Source organism: Syzygium oleosum, unplaced genomic scaffold (assembly GCF_021117445.2).
Source record: "Syzygium oleosum isolate NSW1041296 unplaced genomic scaffold, Sole_v2.1 Sole_v2.01, whole genome shotgun sequence".
Taxonomy (NCBI): domain Eukaryota; kingdom Viridiplantae; phylum Streptophyta; class Magnoliopsida; order Myrtales; family Myrtaceae; genus Syzygium; species Syzygium oleosum.
This window is the reverse complement of record NW_026607485.1, coordinates 18,589,041-18,611,421: the sequence shown is the minus strand read 5'-3', so window position 1 is coordinate 18,611,421 and position 22,381 is coordinate 18,589,041. Positions and strand designations below refer to the sequence as shown.

The 22,381-nt window shown below is 40.2% G+C and overlaps 1 pseudogene; it reads right to left on the bottom strand.

Moving 5' to 3' along the window:
• Window positions 1–3,575: 3,575 nt before the first annotated feature.
• LOC115683455 (phloretin 4'-O-glucosyltransferase-like) lies at window positions 3,576–13,305 on the bottom strand (annotated as a pseudogene).
• Window positions 13,306–22,381: the final 9,076 nt, after the last annotated feature.

Genomic DNA, 22,381 nt, shown 5'->3' with positions numbered 1-22,381 from the left:
TCGGCATATAAGTCAAAGTTTGATAATTGTAAGACATCATTATGATAAATACAGTGGGTCAGATTTGATTTGGTTGGATTATATTAATTTATTGGCTCGAGGAAGCTCGTCAGTCGTAATTGGAGGACCCACATCTCATCTTTAACCTATTTTTCATGCACGTCATCGTCAAATGCTTTGTCATGATATTCGAAAATTCAATTATTTTTCCATTGACAACTCAAAAGCTTTTATGTTAGGGACGTGCGACCACTCCAATGTCATTTCGTACTTGACCTAACCACTATTTTTCTCCTTTTCTATTGTCTCAGCCATCACTTGCTAGTCGCAACTACAATTCAAACATGGCTGCCCATGAAAATCAACAGATAGACCGAAGCTTCTACCCCAGAAAAGAAGGCAACATGGAAAAGAAAAAGATGTCATAAAGAGAAGATAATTAACTTAACATTCTAACGTAAGGCCTTGAATTTCTACTTCTGCTTGATCATTTGTCAAGAATAGCCAAGTCCAAGTACCAACATATCCGCCATCATCGGCGGTTAATGCCACGAATATGTAGCCGCGCTAAGAAACCAAGCGAAGAGTACTCTGAAATGGATTTCAATGCAGAGATCAATGGTTCTGAAATTGTGATTAACTTTCCAAATTATGTAGGGATGAAAGCAGGCAAAAGTGGTCGACAAAAATCCAACGGCCCGTCCCTGACAATCATCGGAGTCGGAACTGCCCATTGCCAGTCGTCGCCGGTACTCACAGTTAAATGAAAGTGGCTAGTGTTTTGTGAAGCTCGTCATAGAGCATTTTAGAGATCGACTCTAGCCGCTGTCCTCATAGAGATCTTTTAGGGATGGCTATCCCGCCCCAAAGAGCTACTTTAAACTTCTGTCCCCATCTACTTGTAATGAAGGGGCTGCTCTGAGAAAGTCCCATATAGGACCCGTTGTCCCCAAGCATTGTCGCCAAAACATTTAGTCCCGTTTCTGAACTTATCCCATAAGGTTGGCATTGAAGGACGTTCTTAATCTCATAATTGAAGCTACCAAAGTAACATTATTATGGTTTGGTCTTTTGGCTTCATACATCCCATGCCATTCCCTGGTGTATTCTTCAACAGACTGATGGGAGCACGAAGCAAAGGCCTGATACTTTTACTCAGGGAGATTGCCATGAGGGAGCTCAAGCCCAAGTCCATCAACATATTCAGTTGAACTCACATTTACTCAAACGTTTAAGCAATGAGTGATAAGTTAACTAGAATATATTAATTGATCCACACTATATCAATTATCCAGTGGGATTTTTCTAACACAACCCACACGGGTAACTCAACAATCTCCCCCTTGCGTGTGAGACGTGTGAGCTTAGTGTTAGGTTTGCTCCCCTTAATTCATGTATCCTTCTGTATCAATTTATCTCAACTTGAATCTCCAACGCCCATCTTTATCCATGGTCTCTTTCTCTATACCAAACCATAAAGTTTGCCATTGGGACCGCGTTGCCACACCATGACGATCAACTACCTAGAAGCTGCATTGATCATCATATTTCTTCCTTGAAATACTTACCAAATACCATAATAGATTGGGGGCCCACAATCCACCATCAACTTTGATACCAATTATTGCGGAAGCAAGCAATCGAATAGTAATAAACAAAACAAGAAAATAGATCGGACACCAAATTTATGTGGTTCGGTCGGTGTAACCTACGTTTATGGGAAGAGAGGCAAAGAATTCTACTATAAATCAAGCGATACAAACTTTCAGTGTTTTCCAAGCCTCAATAACTCTCATAGTGTTTAACTTCACTATTTCTCATGAAATAATCTCTCAATCTCATGAAAGAATTCGCAAATCTTACTGACAAGATTTTATTGGCTTCAATATTAAAATATCTTGGGATGTAATTCACGAAGAAGTCGCCTTTTTGATACACTTCACAAGAAGTCATGCTTCTTATGCATATACATAAATTGGTTCCAAAATAGGAAACCTATTCATACGAGAAAACCAATTTCAACTAGGAACATATTCAAATTTAATTGGGAGCACGCTCCAGAAGCCCAATTGAGGAGATTGCCAAGATGGAGTCCAAGTCCGAGCCCGATTCATATTTACTCAAAATCTTAAGTCCATCAGTTATAAGCCACCTATGATATATTAACTACTCCACATCATACCAATTACCCGATGTGAGACTTTTTTAACACAACTTATGTGTGTAACTCAACACAAACATTTCATGTCATTGAAGTTTGTGATGTCCCAAGAACTTGTCTTAGCAACAATGCTTGGGTAGAAACTTTTGCTTCAACTCTCCTCGCATTTTTTCCCAAGCTGTTATCTTGCTTTGTCTTTCTTGTTCACGATCTTCGCTTCAAGTTCTCCTCATCAAATTAGTGCATACTTCTTGAACTTGGCAGCAACTAATTCGACTCTCTCAGTGATACCTAACAGGGTTGCATGACCCCATGCCAGACCTAGCTTGGGTTGTGCTACCCCAACCAGATTTGGCCCTCGTCGGGATTGTGCACCCCAACTAAATTTGACTTGGATCGCCCAACCCAACTTGGATTTAGCCATCGCAGGGGTCCATGACACTTATTAGGCATCGCCTAGGGTCCCCTAACCTCGGTGACTGCTGGGAAGAGCTTTGCAACCCTCGTCAGCACTGCCCTAGCAACATCCCCACGTCTTCTCTCTTTCTATCTCACTTAGGGCTTGTTCTTTTTATATAATTTTTTCAAAAATTTTTCTATCAAAACCTAAATATTTCATCTAAATAGTGATTTATCCTATCAGCAATGATGTGATGCTCACGTGTCAGTCCACGTCAACATTTTTGTTTTTATTTTAACAGAAGGACCAACTCGAACAAGAAAACATAAGGACCTAATTGCACAAAAAAATAATTCAGGACCCTTATTTAACAATTTGGAAAAATTTTGGAGTCCTGTGATGCCTTTTTCACAAAATAAAAAAAAATCACTCAATATAGTGAATAACGTTTCATACAAGTAGTATAAAAATAGGATAATTCGCCTATAAATGGAATAATAAATTCAACTACTATAAGAACGGCCAACTATCAAGAAGGCTTGTTTAAGTTGGGCATAAGCCATAAAAAATTCTTAAACAATGTCCACTGTGACACTTTTCTATGACACAAAAAATCTTAAACTTATATTCGTGTGACACGTTTATCTTCCATCATAATTCTGAGAATCGTTAAAAATCTGCTTACATGGACACCAAGAAGCAAATAGTGTTGACATGACTCCAACGTGGTTTAAGTGAAATAAAACTGACGTTGTTTTGGTTGAAAAGTCATCTAACGAAACCTCAACAGAGGGTAAATGTGTCACATAGGTACAAGTTTGGGATTTTTTATGATACAAGAAAAAGTTTATGATAAATATGTCATAGTTGACTTAGTTTGGGGTTTTTAATGTGACGAAAAAAGTTCAGAACAAATGTGTCGCAGTAGGCATATTTTGAGTTTTTTTTTTATAGCTTTTTCCCTTTAAAATTCTTTCCATTTACTCTTTTAGTACTCGAAATAAGAGTCCATATTCATACATCAACTATATTGCCACTCAACTGGATACAATTTTCAAAAAATCATGCAAATTAAAAGAATAGTAGGAACATATAAATTCAAGCTAACATGTAACATTTTATCATGAATCTATCTACTTGAGCGAATTCTTCAACAAAGGCCTTGAGATTTTTATCCGAAGATCCACCTTCCTTGGATCCACTTCTTTGCATTCCTTCTAATTACATCACCTCTCTCTCTCCACCTCCCATGACCAATTCCAAGCACTTCTTGATTTCTCCTCCCTCAACGATGATGCCTTTCTTCATTAATCCAGGACACTCAAAGCCCAACCTTCTGTTGGAAATATGGGATAAATTGATGGGTGAATGAATGAGAAATTGATGCTCAAAGAACACCCTTGAGTTGGAAGTGGGAAGTGAAAAAACACTATTCCCACATCGGAAAAGAAAGAAGGCTATGGAGTGCTTTATATACAGTTACACTTATTTGAAGTGGTAACTATCATAGCACAAACTCTCTGCCTCGCGTGCAGGCGCAGGGGGGGTGCAAATCCGACGCCCGACAAGTTGAAACTTGGGCACGATTGCAGGACCGAAAAGTGGGCCTCGCGACGAGCCCAATTTTGCCTTCTGATTTATTTTTTCAACTCAAACTGTTGCGAATTTCGTAACGTGTGGCAGATTTAATCGTCCGTATTGATTTTATAACGGCAGAATCGTCCGTTATTCGTATTGATTTTATAATGGTGATTTCACTTCACGCTCCAATGTTTTGATAATTCAAAATCTTTTTTGGGCAAAACAGAGGATATTTTCTCCCCTATTTACTACAACGACAAAGCTCCAGCTCTGTATCAAGGTCACGATCAATATCGTCACTATCCTCAATATCGTCACACAATTCCATTTTTGTCTAAATTGCGGAGTAAATGGGCTTCTACGTATTTTTGATATTTATCGGATTACACAAAAGGAAGCCTCCCGGAATTTAATTGATTTATTTATTCCTTTTCTACATGCGGAAGAAGAAAACTTACATTTAGAGAACAATCAGTACAAGGTTACTTTACCCCTTAGTGAATTCTCCGAAGAGAAAATGGATTATGGGTATCTACTTTTTTATTTCTCCTTCCTCCTTTCTTTATTATACTTCTACTTATTATATTGTATTGAATTCTATTTTATCTATAAAAAAAAAGAAAACAGGGGGAGGGATTACTCACAAACCTTTTGCTAGTGTTTTTACAAGAAATCTCTAGCCAACCTTCCTGCAAAAGATCTTTTTTAACATCAAATGGGTCGATTAATCCCTATTTCATGGCCACATATTTTTCCGGCTAAGTGATTCTAGTGTGTTCTTCCGGAGGAGCACGTATGCAAGAAGGAAGCTTGAGCTTGATGCAAATGGCTAAAATATTTGCTGCTTTATATGATTATCAATCCCATAAAAAGTTTTTCTATGTATCAATCCTTACATCTCCTACTAATTAATCGTGACACGTTCACTAAAAAAAAATCCTTTCGATTTCTTATTGGCGAACGACGGGAATTAAACCCACTCATGGTGGATTCACAATCCACTGCCTTGATCCACTTATTCGTATTGATTTTGTAACGACAGATTTAATCGGCCGTTATTATTCCCGAAATGCTCTCCCCTGCGTTCTATTTTATCGAAATCATTCTTCCTTTGTTTTAAAAAAAAAATTCTCTGCATTTGCACTGTTTTTCGGTAGTGTTAATTTTCGAGTTTGTTCAAGTTCGCCGAAAGCTTGGAAGTGCCGTGATCTCTTCTTCGCTGTCAACTGTTGTATCCTGGAAGACAGACGTTCATGAAACCTCAATCGCGTACTGGAAGGAACGCATCTGTTTTAAGGAAACTGTGTCAAACACAGGCCTCGGTATTCATTTGTATCGATTCCGACTTTGTTATTGCAATTTCGTTTCTTTACAATTCTGTATTGTTTGTAATATTTATGCTAATGCCGATTTGAATTTACGCAACAATCTGAAAACAGAATCGTGCTTTTACAAATTCAAATGGCTACTAGTAAAGAAGTCGTGGATGTGGCTGCTGGAAACGATGGTGTCGATGTGGCTACTAACGACATCACCAAAAACTCTGCCTATGCCTCAGCTGTCCAACTGCCTGGCTCATCCTCTGTTCCTTCTGCGGTTTCTGTCCACCATGGTGAGAAACCTGAAAAGTTCGACGGATCGAACTTCAAAAGGTGGCAGCAAAAGATGTTGTTTTATTTGACAACTTTGAATCTTGCGAGATTCTTGAATGAGGAAGCTTCTAAGTTATCCAATGGAGAAACGGATAAGCAAGTCTTCAATGCTGTTGAAGCATGAAAGCACTCTGACTTCCTGTGTCGGAACTATGTCATGAATGGCTTACATGACTCATTGTACAATGTCTATTGTGCAAAAACGACGGCAAAGGAGTTATGGGAAGCCTTGGATCGGAAATATAAAACAGAGGATGCCGGAGCAAAGAAATTTGTTGTCGGTCGATTCCTTGATTATAAGATGGTGGACTTTAAAACTGTGATCAGTCAAGTGCAAGAAATTCAAGTGATTTTGCATGAAATTCTGGCTGAGGGAATGATCTTGAGTGAAACCTTCCAAGTGGCTGCTATTATTGAAAAGCTACCTCATGGGTGGAAGGATTTCAAGAACTATCTCAAGCATAAGCGAAAGGAAATGAACCTAGAAGAGCTGATTGTTAGACTTCGAATTGAAGAAGACAATAGAGGATTTGAACGCAAAGGGTTCAATCCTACTACAGCTAAGGCAAATGTTGTGGAGCTTAGGCAAGGCCACAAGAACAAGAAGATTGCCAAGCCAAAGTTGGGACCAAAAGGAGGAGTTTCCAAGAACAAGTTTCAAGGAAAAGGCTTCAACTGTGGTAAAATGGGGCATAGATCTATGGAATGCAGACTTCCGAAGAAGAAGAATTATGAGACAATTATGGTGAGTGGCATCGCTCAAGACGTGTCAAACATAAACCTTTCTGCAATGGTTTCTGAAGTAAACTTAGTTGGGTCCAATTCGAAGGAATGGTGGATTGACACTGGTGTTACTAGGTACATATGCTCCAATAAGGACCTGTTCACAAATCTTGAACCAATTAATGGGGAAAAGGTTTTTATGGAAAACTCTGCCTCTTCTGCTGTCGAATGCCAAGGGAAGGTGTTGCTGAAGATGACCTCAGGAAAAGAGCTGACTCTAAACAATGTTCTTTATGTGCCAGAAATCCGAAAGAACCTGGTTTCTGGGTCTCTGTTGAACAAGCATGGATTTCGTATAGTATTTGAGTCAGATAAAGTTATTTTGTCTAAATCTGGAATGTATGTGGGGAAGGGATATGTAACTGATGGGCTATTTAAGCTCAATGTAATGACAATTATCAATAAAGATAATAAGTCTTCCGTTTATTTGCTTGAGTCTTCCAATTTATGGCATGGTAGACTAGGACACGTTAATTATGATATATTGCGTAGATTAATTAACTTGGAACATATACCTTCATTTGAAATTGATTCAAAACATAAATGTGAAATTTGTGTTGAGGCAAAATTAACGAGATCATCATTTCAAACAATTGAAAGAAACACCGAACCCCTTGAATTAATTCATAGTGATGTTTGCGATTTGAAATTCGTACAAATGAGAGGTGGTAATAAATATTTTATTACCTTTATCGATGATAACACTAAATACTGTTATGTGTATTTGCTTAAAAGCAAAGATTCCTTAGAGAAATTTATTCTCTATAAAAATGAAGTTGAAAATCAACTTAATAAGAGAATTAAAAGATTGAGAAGTGATAGAAGTGGTGAGTACGAAGTACCAATTGATGAATTCTGTGCACAACACGGAATTATACATGAAATAACTGCGCCTTACTCTCCTCAATCAAATGGTGTTGCTAAACGTAAAAATCGCACATTGAAAGAAATGATGAACGCGATATTACTAAATTCAGGTTTGCCTCAAAATATGTGGGGAGAAGCTATATTGTCAAGCAATTACCTTTTAAATAAGGTACCTCGAAAGAAAGAGGATAAAACCCCTTATGAGTTATGGAAAGGTAGGAGACCATCCTACAAACACTTACGAGTGTGGGGGTGTCTTGCAAAAGTGGCTGTTCCAACACCAAAGAAGACAAAGATAGGTCCTAAAACGGTGGACTGTATCTTTATAGGCTATGCACATAACAGTAATGCATATCGATTTCTTGTGCATGAATAAAAAATTTCAGATATACACAAGAATACGATCATGGAATCTAGGAATGCATCATTCTTTGAAAATGTATTTCCTTGTAAATCCAATAATGGATCAAGTTCATCTAAACGAAAGAATGAAACTATGAATGAAGAAAGTCACGACTCGACCCATGAAATTCATGACTCAGATCATGAACTAGAACCGAGACGTAGCAAAAAAGCAAGAGTGGAAAAATCTTTTGGAAATGATTTTCTAACTTATTTGTTAGAAAAGGAACCATTAAATTATGTAGAAGCTGTGAATTCCTCTGAGGGACCTCTATAGAAAGAAGCAATAAAAAGTGAAGTTGATTCTATTTTGCAGAATCATACTTGGGAGCTAGTGAATCTTCCTCCTGGTTGTAAGCCTTTAAAGTCCAAATGGATTTTTAAAAAGAAAATGAAAGCAGATGGCTCTGTTGATAAGTACAAAGCCAGACTTGTGATCAAAGGATACAAACAACGAGAAGGCTTAGATTACTTCGATACTTATTCTCCTGTGACGAGAATAACTTCCATTAGGATGATACTTGCAATTGCAGCATTGCGAAATCTCGAAGTACATCAAATGGATGTAAAAACAGCTTTCCTAAATGGTGATTTGGATGAAGAAATCTACATGGAACAACCTGAGGGTTTTATAGTTCCAGGACAAGAATGGAAAGTCTGTAAATTGGTAAAATCGTTGTATGGCCTAAAACAAGCACCAAAGCAGTGGCATGAAAAGTTTGATAATGCAATGATTACCAATGGTTTTAAGATCAATGAATGTGATAAATGTGTCTACATTAAAGAGACAACAAATGGCTATGTCATTTTGTGTCTTTACATAGATGACATACTAATTGTTGGTAGTGATGATAAAATGATCAAATCTACCAAGTATATGTTGAATTCAAGATTTGACATGAAAGATATGGGACCTACTGATATGATTTTAGGAATTAAAATCACAAGAACATCAGAAGGTCTTATTTTAAACCAGTCACACTATGTGGACAAGATTCTTGAAAAATTCAACATGAATGATTCTGGTATTGCTAGAACACCATTAGACAATAGTCTTCATCTTTCCAAGAATAGAGGAGAGGGTATTTCTCAAGTAGAGTACTCTAGAGTTGTTGGAAGTCTAATGTACTTAATGAGTTGTACTAGACCAGACATTGCCTATACGGTTGGTAAATTAAGTAGATATACAAGCAATCCGAGTGCTGACCATTGGAAAACAATAGTGAGAGTATTCAGGTACTTACGATATACTCGAAATTATGGCCTGCATTATACTAGATACCCAGTTGTTCTGGAAGGATATAGTGATGCGAACTGGATATCTGATATAAAAGACTCAAAATCTACTAGTGGATATGTATTCACACTAGCAGGAGCAGCCGTATCTTGGAAATCCTCTAAACAAACTATTATAGCCAGATCCACAATGGAATATGAATTTATAGCATTAGATAAATGTGGTGAAGAGGCTGAATGGCTACGCCATTTCTTAGAGGATATTCCAAAATGGCAAAAACCTGTGCCACCAATAAGTATACATTGTGATAGTCAATCTGCGATTGAAAGAGCACAGAGTAATATGTATAATGGTAAGTCTAGACATATACGTCGTAGACATAATACCATTAGACAACTACTCTCAACATGAATTATCTCTATTGACTACGTAAAGTCAAGGGATAATATTGCGGATCTGCTAACCAAAGGGTTAAACAGAGAGTTAGTTGAGAAATCGACAAGAGGAATGGGACTGAAGCCCATGAAAGAATAAGTTGGTATAAAGGAAACCCAACCTAGTTGACTGGAGATCCCAAGATCTAGGTTCAAAGGGACAATCTAATTATATAAACTTAGTGATGTCACTGTGGGGGTTATCCCTAAAACCATTCCTATATAAAATAACAGTGATATTGTAATGGAAAGGATAGCATTTTGCTTTAATGATTCTTAAGTGGAGTAAACAAATTACTCAAAATTAAGTAATCACCTATGTGAGAGAGAAGTGGGGCCGCTTCAAAGGAGAATTATTTAAGGGCTAAATTCTTTAGAAACTCTTGCAGAATCAGGTTGATGTTCATGGCCAAAACGAACATAACTATGAGAACTGAATAAACGTTTAGATGATTCCTGTGTGAAGTGTATGGTTCATTTACATAAGAAAGCTGGACAGTTCAAGGACATCATGTCTACTGGACAACTAGTAAAGTAAATATACTTTCACAGGAAAGGTTCAAAGGGTAACACCTACCTATCCTATGCAGGTTTCAATTGTTGAACACTATCACAGATTCAAAACTAAAACAATTTTCATTCATGTGGGGGATTGTTGGAAATATGGGATAAATTGATGGGTGAATGAATGAGAAATTGATGCTCAAAGAACACCCTTGAGTTGGAAGTGAGAAGTGAAAAAATACTATTCCCACATCGGAAAAGAAAGAAGGCTATGGAGTGCTTTATATACAGTTACACTTATTTGAAGTGGTAACTATCATAGCACAAACTCTCTGCCTCGCGCGCAGGCGCAGGAGGGGTGCAAATCCGACGCCCGACAAGTTGAAACTTGGGCGCGAGCGCACATCCTGCGTACACGATTGTAGGACCGAAAAGTGGGCCTCGCGACGAGCCCAATTTTTCCTTCTGATTTATTTTTTCAACTCAAACTGTTATGAATTTCGTAACATGCGGCAGATTTAATCAACCGTTATTTCCATGCGTATTGATTTTATAATGGCAGATTTAATCGTCCGTATTGATTTTATAACGGCAGAATTAATTGTCCGTTATTCATATTGATTTTATAATGGCAGATTTAATTGTCAGTTATTCGTATTGATTTTGTAACGACAGATTTAATCGGCCGTTATTATTCCCGAAATGCTCTTCCCTGCGTTCTATTTTATCGAAATCATTCTTCCTTTGTTTAAAAAAAAAATTCTCTGCATTTGCACTGTTTTTCGGTAGTGTTCATTTTCGAGTTTGTTCAAGTTCGCCGAAAGCTTGGAAGTGCCGTGATCTCTTCTTCGCTGTCAACCGTTGTATCCTGGGAGACAGACGTTCACGAAACCTCAATCGCGTACTGGAGGGAACGAATCTGTTTTAAGGAAACTGTGTCAAACACAGGCCTCGGTATTCATTTGTATCGATTCCGACTTTGTTATTGCAATTTCGTTTCTTTACAATTCTGTATTGTTTGTAATATTTATGCTAATGCCGATTTGAATTTACGCAACACCTTCCACACATCCTCGACGAGCTTTGCGTTCATCATTTGGTCGCCGAATTGAGGGAATGCCACCATCGGAACACCACACACCAAGCTCTTGAGCATCGAGTTCCACGTACAGTGAGTGAAGAAACATCCTATCGAAGGATGCGACAATACCCCAATTTGAGAGCACCATGGGATTATCATTCCTCTCTTGTCTAATTCCTCTTTGTCAATGAGTTCATCATCCCCATCACTCTCTCTCATCACCCACAAGAATGGCCGGCCAATCTCTAGCAATCTGCACGCCATTTCTCGCTTTTGCCCCTTCGATAACATCGCTAGGCTTCCAAAGGCTACATAAATTACCAATGCTTCCTCCTTTGAATTCAACCATTGAGCAGAATCCTCAGAGCCTCGAAAGAGGTTGCCTCTGGAAGATTTCTCAGAAGAATTACGATTTTGCGCATCTAGGAAACGGAATGGGACAAGGGGCCTGATTCCGACCAAATGCATGTACCGATCGCTTCTAATACCTCGAGTTCGAGCATATCAAAGGTGTTCACAAGTACTACTTTTGGATTTCCTCCCTCTTTTAGCTGCTCAAATTGGCTTTGCAATTTCAGGAAAGCAAAAAAGCATACTTGTTTTCAAGGTTGAAAAAGGAGGGGACATCACGATCGGTTAGTGGTGGTAGGCCGGGCAACTGGATGAGCGACGTAGTGTCACGGCTTTGGCTTGTAACGTTCTTAACCACATCCTCATAGCCATTGAAACAATAGTAGTATATGCTGAACACGGTAGCGGGTTGAATCGAAATAATAACGGATTTGATTTGAAGGGAACGAGCAACATCGTTGACCCAAGGAATCATCCTGTGGAGCAAGCATGTGACCCTGAGGCCTCATCCAAAACTATAGTCGATGAGGCCCCTACCCCTTCTGCTTCATCTCGGCCTGGAAGTGCTCGGTGTCATCCCCTGGCTTACGCCTGTCGTCGTAGGCATCGGAGAACGTGGCAAAGGTTACTCCTTCAAGGAAAAACGGATCAATCATGCGACAGTGGGCGGACACAGTGGTGAAGAAAGTAACACGACTGCCGACACATGCGAGTCGTTCAGGTAGCTAGAGGGATGGGTTTATAGCACCGCGGTTCGGGGACGCTACGAGGAGAAAGTGGGGGAGGAGCCATGTTTCTGAAGCTAGCTAGGGAAATGCAAATGATGAGACTGTGGAAGAAGTTACACAGAAAGATATGCCTCATCTTCAACATAGAACACAGTTTTAGTCAACATTCAAGTTGAAATTTATCTAATTATGACAAATAATGTCCATCGTAAGTTTGATGGACGAGGGCACTTGTGTCGCAATTCGATGACACTAGCATTCTCATCTTCAACCTATTTTTCAGGTATTTTAGCAAAAAAAAACCTATTTTTCAGGTACAAATTCGTCACAGGCTTTTATCATTATATTGGAAAATTCAATCAAAATTATATTAAACGACTTAAAAGCTTTTAGGTTAGGGACGTGCAAATTATGTCGGACAATTTATTCAAATTCCGCACTTGGGTTAGCCAATACTTTCCTCCGACTTGTAAGTCAAATTCGAACGGGACTGCGCATGAAAATCAACAATTTCCGAACTAAGTTAAATAAAGAGAAGCTAAGGGCGCGCATGATAATCATTCTGTTTCTCTATTTTTCTATTTTTCTATTTTTCTGTTTAAGGGAATAGGTTTGGAACAGAAATCCGTTTGATAACACAATTTCATTTTTCTATTTCTGAAACAAATTTCTACTCCAGAAATAGGTTTGGAACAGAAAGCAGAATTTTTTAAAAAAATCTACTTTTCTATTTTTGGAATAGAAATGAGAAATAAAAACTTTTTTCATCGCTCGCCCTCGCTACTAGTCGGCTGCCCACCCGCCGTCGCCATCGGTTGCCTCTCGCCACTGCAGTCCGTTGTCGTCTGCCGCAGTCCTCCACAGGCGGCCGCCTCCCACCGCCGTCTGCCGGCGGCCATTCACCGCCACCTACCGTCCCCTGTCTTCCGCCACCACTCGACGCCGTCCGCCTCCTACCATTGGCTGTCGTTGTCCACTGCCGTTCACCGCCGCCCGCTGGCCCTCACCAGTCACCGTCTGTCATCCTCTGATGCCGGCTGCCTCCCACCACCGTCCTCCGCCACCAGCTGCCATCTGCCGTCCCCCACAATCGCTGCCACTTGACACTGGCCGCCGTTTGCCATCGCCGGCTGCCTCCTGCTGTTGGTTGCCAGCCATCGTCTATAGTCCTCCACTGCCGCCCATTATCCTTCACCGTCCGCCGCCACCCGATGCCGATCGCCTCCCGCTGGTTGCTGGAGAGGAAGAAATTTTGTGTCGTTATCAAACGAATTTCTATTTCTAAAATAGAAATTTTGTGTCATTATCAAACGCGTATTTTTGGCAAAGAAACTCGTCCATGAAATAGAAATAGAAAAATCTATTTCTAGCCAAAAATTGATTTATGAAACAGAATAGTTATCATTCGCTCCCTAATTAACTTTTCTTTTAACTTTAGGCCTAGAAATTCTACTTGTGCTTGGTCATTTTCCAGCCTTGTTCATTTGTCTAGAGCAGCCAAGTCCAATTTATGGTGTGCAACGGTGGAATTCAATCCAAGTTTTAGCTAGATAATCAATTCATACGTACAAGGACAATACAATAGATGTTTGGTCTTAATTTTTTGCTAACTATAACAATATTACCCGAAGTTTCCCACATATGGTGTACAACGGCGGAATTTGACTCCACCGGCATAGGACGATATAATAACTCGTGATATGTATACCAAACATTTATGACAAAAAAAATGTAGTGATAATTGTTGAGATTTTTAGTAATCGAATTATACATATTACATATAGATCGAGTGATAAGCCTAATGCATACCTACTAGTCGAAAAAACCAAAATATTGTGTAGGGCAATATCATGCTAACTGTTGATTAAAAAGTCCATATTCATATAGGTCGTGTAGGGCAATATCATACTAACTGTTGATTAAAAGTCCAAATTCATACATCAATTGTATTGGCCCAATTTTCCTAAAAAACACTATAGTTTGAGCCACAATTCTAGTCTGCACTTTTTTATCTCGTAAAAAAACATCAACTTTAACTCAAGTCCATATTCTGGTATGAACTTGTTTTATCTCGTAAAAAAGCATGACCCAATTCTTGCCTAAACTTTTTTTCGTCTCATAGAAATGTACGCACTTTCAGTCGGTACCCAAATCTGGCCCCGTCAAGTTTTTGCCTAGTACATGTGAAATAACACATTGTATCTTTGATAGCATCATTGGATAGAAACTTGACACGGATCAAATTTGGGTACCGACTGAAAGTTTATGTTTCTATATGTGACAACAAAACGTTAGGGCCAACATTGGGAACCAAACTAAAGTTAGAGGATTTTATGAGAAAAAAAAGTTTAGGTCAGAATTGGAACACGAGCTAAAGTTGGTGTTTTTTTTTATGAGATCAAAAAGTTTGGGCAGAATTGAATCACTACTTAAAGTTGGTATTTCTAAGGAAATTAGACCCGATTACATTACCACTCAACTGCGTACAATTTTCAAAGATTCGTGCAAATTAAAAGAACAATATGAATATATTCTCCAGCTATATTCAATTCATGCGAACGCATAACATTTTATCATGAATTACTCCATTACTTGCTCCTCTATTGTTAGATAAGAAAATAGCAATTTTGAACTTTTACTAATCTGACAACTTGTACATAAAGTGCCAGTGGATTTATTTATTGAAATCAAATCATTAGACTGCAAAAGTTGTAAAATATGACTATTTGGATGGCCTAATTAGCGATGCCATGTAAGTTCATCAGCAACCTTGTTTCTCTAGGAAAAGAATGCCATGGAATGCAGGTCTTTATTGGTATATAATCCTTGATGATTAGTTCCCGTTAGCAATACCTCGTGTGTCCTGAAGTCCTTGATAGAAAAACCAGGGGCATCAAACTCAAAATAACAAAAATAATCTCTTGTCAATTGAGAGATGGACAATAGATTTTTCTTAATTTGAGGAACAACTAGAACATTATTAAGTGAAAACTGACCGGTCTCATTGCCGAATTGACTAGTCCCAACATGAGTAATCGGCAGTGATGTACCATTCCCAACTATCACATTATCATGGCCATGGTAAGGAGCTACATTTACAAGATTACTTGGATTATCAGTCACATGAGTATTAGTACCAGTGTCCGGATGTCATTCTTCATTTTGTGAGTTTGAGATATGAGGAGCAGCCAGGCCGCGGGGTATATTAATACTCTGATAACTGTTGTCGAAACGATACCAGCAATTCAATGCACCATGCCCCTTCTTCTTACAGATCTGACAAATGAGAGACGGCACTCCTAAGTTTGAATTTGGCGATGCACCAACGGTTTTGATTTAGTGAGTAGTATAGTAGTTTCCTGAAAAGTGCCGAACATTCTGGTTTGTTTGAGAAAAGCCACGACCTCTAGAATTAAATGTGGGTCCTCTACCCCTTCCTCTAGGGTTGTTTTTGTAGCCACCATTTGCGTCGCTGCGAGATAAACGCCATTGAACTAATTGGGAGAATGGTTGAGGTGCGCTTGTTTCGTAATTTGTTGACACCTATTTTTAATTACACAAAAATTTAGGAATTAATGTACTTAATTCCTAAGCAAAAAATTATTTAGTTTCTAATTGCATTGCATATAGACATTAGGCATATTTGCATTAATAAGGCATATTACAGCATATTTTCTTAATTAATTTTCAAAAAAAAATTAAAAAAATTAAATATTAATTAAAAAAAATCGGATTGGGCCGAGCCAAGGCTGGCTCGACCCGACCTTCTTTTCCCCCTGCCGCGGGCCCAGCCCGCCCCTTTTTCCTTTCCTCTTCCCCCACGCGCGGGCTGGGCTGGGCCCAGCCCGCTTCTTCTTTTTCCGCTCCGGCCCGGCTGTCCCTCTCTCCCCCTGCTCCTCTGCTCTTCTCTGTCCCGACCGCGCCTGGGACAATGCGGATTACCCGCTCCACCGCGCAAAATTGCCACGAAAGTCTTCGGTAGGAGCGGTAGGCCGGTGCAGAGCATTTATGGAGCAGAGAGTGGCATCATGGTCATCGGCTATTAGGCCAGAGAGAGCAGAGAGAGGGGGGCGGTCTTTCTCGGTCCAGAATAGAACACGAGAGAGAGAGTTTGAGAGAGAATTGGAGAGAAACAGAGAAGAGAGAGGAGCCTCGGAGTGTCTTGCAGGTCCAGCCGGCCTCGTCATCTCCAGCAAGCTGACTGGCAACCCTCGGAAGTACCCCCCGGTCGGCCACACGGAGAGAGAACAGAGAGAAAAACAGAGAGAAAAGAGAGAAAACTGAGAGAGAAAAAGTGAGCCCAGAGCGTTTACAGGTAACCAAGGACAGCTTAAAGCTTCGTCGTCGCCTGCCGAGCAGCCGGAAGCCACCCAGGCGCGCCGTCGACCGGTGAGCTTCCCCCCGGGTTCCTACTACCCTGTTTTCCCCTGTTTTTGTATGCAGGTTGGCCGGGACTCGCGCCGGCCGTTAGGCGTGAATCCCGGCCCATACCGATCGTCCTCCTAGTCTATAGTCGCCTTCAGGAGTGAGCCATGATCGTCGGAGCATGCTGGAACCTCGGAATAGGTCAAAACTCCCCTGTTTAGGTCATGCACTCTACGTGTTCGACGAAATGCCCACGTGAAGTCCTTTTGAGACGATCCTCGACCGGCGATGTACAAGCTGTCCGGTGACCTTTGAGCCCTTTGAGCGGCTTTGTGACGGCCATCGGAAGCCGGAACGGGTCAAAGTATGACCTGGGTCGACCGGCCAAGTTCCAACCGACGTTTGGGCTCAACGAGCCCCGGTCGGAGCTTGACCGACGACCGCTCCGGTCGGCCGTCCGGTGAGCCGTCGCCCCCAATCTCTTCAGTTTGAAGTACTGAGGAGATAGGGATCAATGGCCAGGCAGAATAGCCGGCAAATCGCCGGATTTCTGCTCGGCCGAGCAAAGCTGTAAAACAGGGGAAGAAACCGGGTCTGTGAAGGGGGATTCGGGTCGGGCGAGGAGCCCGATCCGGTTCAAGACCCGAGTTGACCCCTGACCCGGTTCGAAACCGGAGATCTAACCCGGGTCAATGCAATGGGTTGGGTCCGTTGACCCGGGTCGGATAGGACCGACCCGGTTCCGCCGACCCGTTTTTATATTATTTTATTAAAAAAATTTAAATTTTTTTTAAAATTTTAAAAAAAATTTAATTTTTTTATATTTTTTCTTCTTTCGTATTTACTTTTTTTTAAAAAAAATTTTCAAAATTTTTTTATCTTTTTTTTCTTTTCAAAATTATGTGATATACCAAAGTGTTTTAATTTATTGTTGTATTATTATGCAATGTTGTTATAATTGTATAAATTGCCATGTTTAAATTAGACAAGCCTATAGGGTTACACGGTAGTATTTTGCATGTTATTTTTATTACCGTTGTGTTATTTTTATGCATGTTCTTAATTAGAATACAATTGCATGAATTGTTGTGCATGAATACCTGGAAAAGGGGCTATCCTTGTGTTTTGTTTTTGTTGTCATTTCTGCTGAAAGAAATGTCTTTTTGAACTCTCCCTCTTTTGAGGTTGTAAATCCATGTATTGTAAATAAATAATGTTTTGAGGGCATGAGGTAGTATACCAAACTGGCCCGTTGATGATATCCAGCCACGAAAAGGAAAGTGTTCTGAGGCCCGGGCTTCCTCATGCGTCCTTGTTTCTAAGCTTTTGAAAATAAAACAAATGTTTTATCATTTTTCAAAAGGGCAAAAAAAAAAGAACGATGGTGGAAAAGCGTGCATGCTCATAGCCCTGTTTGTTTTTCTAACTTGCTCACTTCGTGTTTCAGAGCATACTCCTTTTTGATTTGTTATTACAAAGGGGACATTTGGAAATGACACAAACTGAAGAGCTCATCAGCCCCTAATAATGATCGCAGACCGACTAATCCAATAGGGACAGTCCGAGCAAAGATCAACCAATCTTCAAATGAAACATGGGGCAAATCTCATTACTACTAGTGGGTGATATCAACCCCAGAGAGTCAAAGAGAATGCTGAGCATTCTTTGACTCCATGATGAGCGAAACATCATTTCGTACAAAAGTCGGGGGCAGATCAAGAAAAGATTACCCCTTTTGAAAGAAAAAGGTATGTCTTATTCCTTAACAAATTTTGGAAATGACATTCCATCCCTTTTCTTTTGCAGATAATAAACTGGGGAACATGCTAAACTCTAACGTGCTAGCGAGCCAGATAGAGCACCACTGTTGGGACCTCTCGAATGAAACATGATGAAGAAGTGCTTAATTGGAAGAGTAGACTAGGGGGCATGCGATCTCCCAGTCCATCAAAAAAGGTGTATTTCGTTCCTAAAGTTTATCCACTTTAGCATATAAATGACATATCTTTTCCTTTTACATAGGACAAAATTGAGTAAAGAACACTCATGGTAACAAGTCTAACTGGAAAGGACTTTACATATGACAAAATTGCGTCAAGGCCGATCCTGGCAACCACGGAAGTCTCGATGGTAGTCACACCCATGTTCGTCAAAGACCTTTAAAGCAGAGATTAGCTTTGCTGCGAAGATCCCCATACAAGCAATTGCACATGCCCTATGCATGTCAAGAATCATATGATTCCCGAGAAACTCCCCGACCTGCCGGGACCGCATTGACACAGCATGCGTTGACAATAGGACCGTCTAATTGGGAGCACCCTTAATTATAGAGGATTTCATTCGAGCTTCGAGATCAACCATGAAAGGAGAAAAGACTCTACTAGCTTTGAAAGCAAAATGGAAGAAGGGTAAATTGTATCGTTCTCAATTTACCCTAAATCATCTCATTTCTAACATAAGCTCATGTTTTTGTTAGAAGGGAATTATCGACATCCGAGAAAACTCAAGGAGTTGTCAATTTAATCTCAAATGAGGGGAATCACGAAGGATAATGTTGTATCGTTCCCAATTCCTGTCCCTCAAAGAACCGTTCATTAACATTGTCTTCCTTATTACCTTGCAGGCATATCCTACTATTGCAGCATAGGTAAGTATCTCTTTCTCTAAAAACTTTTTTCATAAGAGTACAAAGAAACAGAGAAAGATGAGGCATGTTAAAGCAAATGAATGCTTAACCTTTCTCCAAGTGTATCGCATGTCTTTTGAAAAGAATTTCACATGGTAATTTTACCTGTTTAATTCACCAATTCCCTGTGAAAATTTTGACAATTCGACGAATGGTATCGAACTGCTCCGATGTATTGAACGAGGTGTGTCAGGATGATGGGAGGCAATCCTTAGTCTATACACATTCTCACATACCAAATCCTTGCAAGATGAGCGAAAATGTTTCATTTCTACAAGGCAAAGGGATTTCTCGCATAAGGTACGGTAGCCAAAATAACAAGAGGCAGTTCATTTCTCTACCCCATACACTACTGTTTATCCTTTGCTTAACCATTTGAGCCCATACACTCGGAGGTTCCTTTTAAATCACCCACGTCAAGAACCACCCCACATTGGGGCAGCTTGAGGTAAATCGGCATCACAGGAAGGATTCAAATTCAGAGGGAGCAAGAAGAGCATTCCTCCCTTTCGGTCATCGCCCCCGTGGTTTCGGATTCGTCGTCTTCATGGATCCGGCGGTCCTCGACAGGTTCTCTAAGACAAGCACACCATCGAAGGTCGGACGGTCGAGGCTAAGAAAGCTTTGTTAAGAGAGGAGCAGCAAACTAAAGCCTGTCCAAAATGCCAACATGTCATTGATAATAGTGATATTTTCACCTAGGAACTAAGCAAGACAAGAAGGATGAGGAGTTTGTAATATTTAAAATTTTCTATGATCATTAGCCGCAACAGCTCGCACAAGGTGAAAAGATGAATAGAAATTTTCTTCCTCTCACTTGCATTAATCTTTGAGTGTTATTATTGCAGATGAACTCTCACGATAATTTAAGTGCCATAGGATGACAAAGAGTAATTCTTCTTCTATCCCATACACTTATATCCCTTGTTAGCCCAATTGAGCCGGTAATTTCATTTCGTACGAACCCAGTTGGTGATCATCCCCCACACCGGGGCAAGGCAAAAATCACTACAGTTTGAGCATCGGGGTCCAAAGTACTGAATGAAGATGAAGACTCCAAGAGCCTAATAACATTGTTCTGTTCAAATTTATTTAGGCTAGTCCTGACAATACCAAAAGAACAGCAAAAAATATTGAAAACTAGGGGCATGAAAAAGCAGTGTGCATGGTAAAAGCAAGGCCAATGTCCATGAATGAAAAACAAAAAAAAAAGAAAAGGGAGAAGAAGAAAAACGATGAAAAAATGAAGAGAAAGGAGTCCCCAATTTCTAGGTAATTGTTATGAAAAACAATGAAGTTTTAGCTGAGGAGATCTCTGAGCATGATGAAGGCACTCTTAAATATCTCAAAGATATCAAGTGGTGTAGAATAGACGACCCCAAAGGGTTTAAACTTGAGATCTTCTTTGATATAAATCCCTACTTTAGGAACTTTGTCTTGACAAAGATCTGCTACATGATAGATGAAGACGAACCTATTCTGGAGAAAGCAATTGGGATAGAGATCGAATGGTATCCAGGAAAATGTTTGATGCAGAAGCTCCTCAAGAAAAAGCTATCCAAGAAGCCAAAGCACGGGATTACCCAGGGAGTTTTTCCAAAAGGATCCTGACGGTGGAGAAAAGACTAGTGAAAATGCCAAGATGATCACCAATTCTCACCCTCACACACATTTTTGAGCCCAACGATCATTTCGTTCCTCAACCTGTAAACCAAGCCCACGTTACATCCCTCATGAAGTCTCTTCTGACTAGGGCACTTGAATTAACGTGGAATTTCAAATGTTTATAAACAACGCTCGAGGAAGTGCGAGCAAGACTATTTTTATCTTGTTTTGCATGGTTCTTGACTTGTAAACCTGGAGATAATTGCAGAATAGTTTCTTTCATGGCTTTGACTTGGATAGTCACCTTTGTTAAGCCATTGACCAAGCCAGCATTACGACCCTGAAGAAGACCTCTTAGATTGGCAGCGTCGTACCGCTTGCGAGAAAACTCAGATCCTTGTTGATGTGATAATGGTCAGATTGAGTGTTTTCGATGTTCCTGCATTAATGGACGGGACAAACAACCATTTTCAATGAGAGTGAGTGGAAAGTCCTTTTTGACTGAAGGTCTCTCGTTCATCATCTCGAAAAGTCCACCTTGCGAGCGAAAATTGTCTTGATTGGTGATTACCCTCGGTGGATGTTTAGTGATGCAAACATTGCAAAATCATCATGCATGAACTTTCAAATACACATCCTGGAATAGCCTAACTTGTCTATCCTTGATGAGTGCATGCATGTTCGCACTAATCGTCTTTGGCAGCTCAGAGTTTTAATCCCCAGTGATAGGACACAAAAATTCAGGCACTGGAAAAGCCTTCATTATCATCCCAAAAGAAATGCCTCGAAAAAGGTCGGGTATTCAGCAGATGATGCATCAAACCTCCAGGTAAGAAATCCTGGGTATTTCATCAGAATTCTTTTCAAACTACCCAGAAGGTAAACAGGGTGTTCCTTTGAAAAAGAAAAGTATCTTGACTTGCTGGTCAAGATATTTCATATGATATTTTAGAATAGCCTCAGTTGTCTATTTCTCCAATGAATGCGTATGTGTTTGTCACAAAAAAACTTGTCTGACAGGAGACATGCCCTTAAGAGGTAGGAACGTGTCCAGGTAAGTATATTCTATCCATGCCCAGTTCCAAAAATCCATGTACCTACGATTGTTATGGTACCCCTCCTGAGCATGGGACTGACCCCCTCTGTTCACATCAAATCCTTGAGCGAGGACCTCCAGGTGCTCATCGTTTGAGTCTTTCCAAGACCTGCTGGCGAGGACCCACCAGGCAAACCATCAAATCCTCGGGTGAGGACCCCCAGGTGCTCATCGTTTGAGTCTTTCCAAGACTTGCTGGTGAGGACCCACCAGACAAACCATCAAATCCTTGGGTGAGGACCCCCAGGTGCTCATCGTTTGAGTCTTTTCAAAACTTGCTGGCGAGGACCCCCAGGTGCTCATCGTTTGAGTCTTTTCAAGACTTTCTGGCGAGGACCCACCAGGCAAACCAACAAATCCTCGGGCGAGGACCCCCAGGTGCTCATTGTTTGAGTCTTTTTAAGACCTGCTGGCGAGGACCCACTAAGCAAATCATCAAATCCTCGGG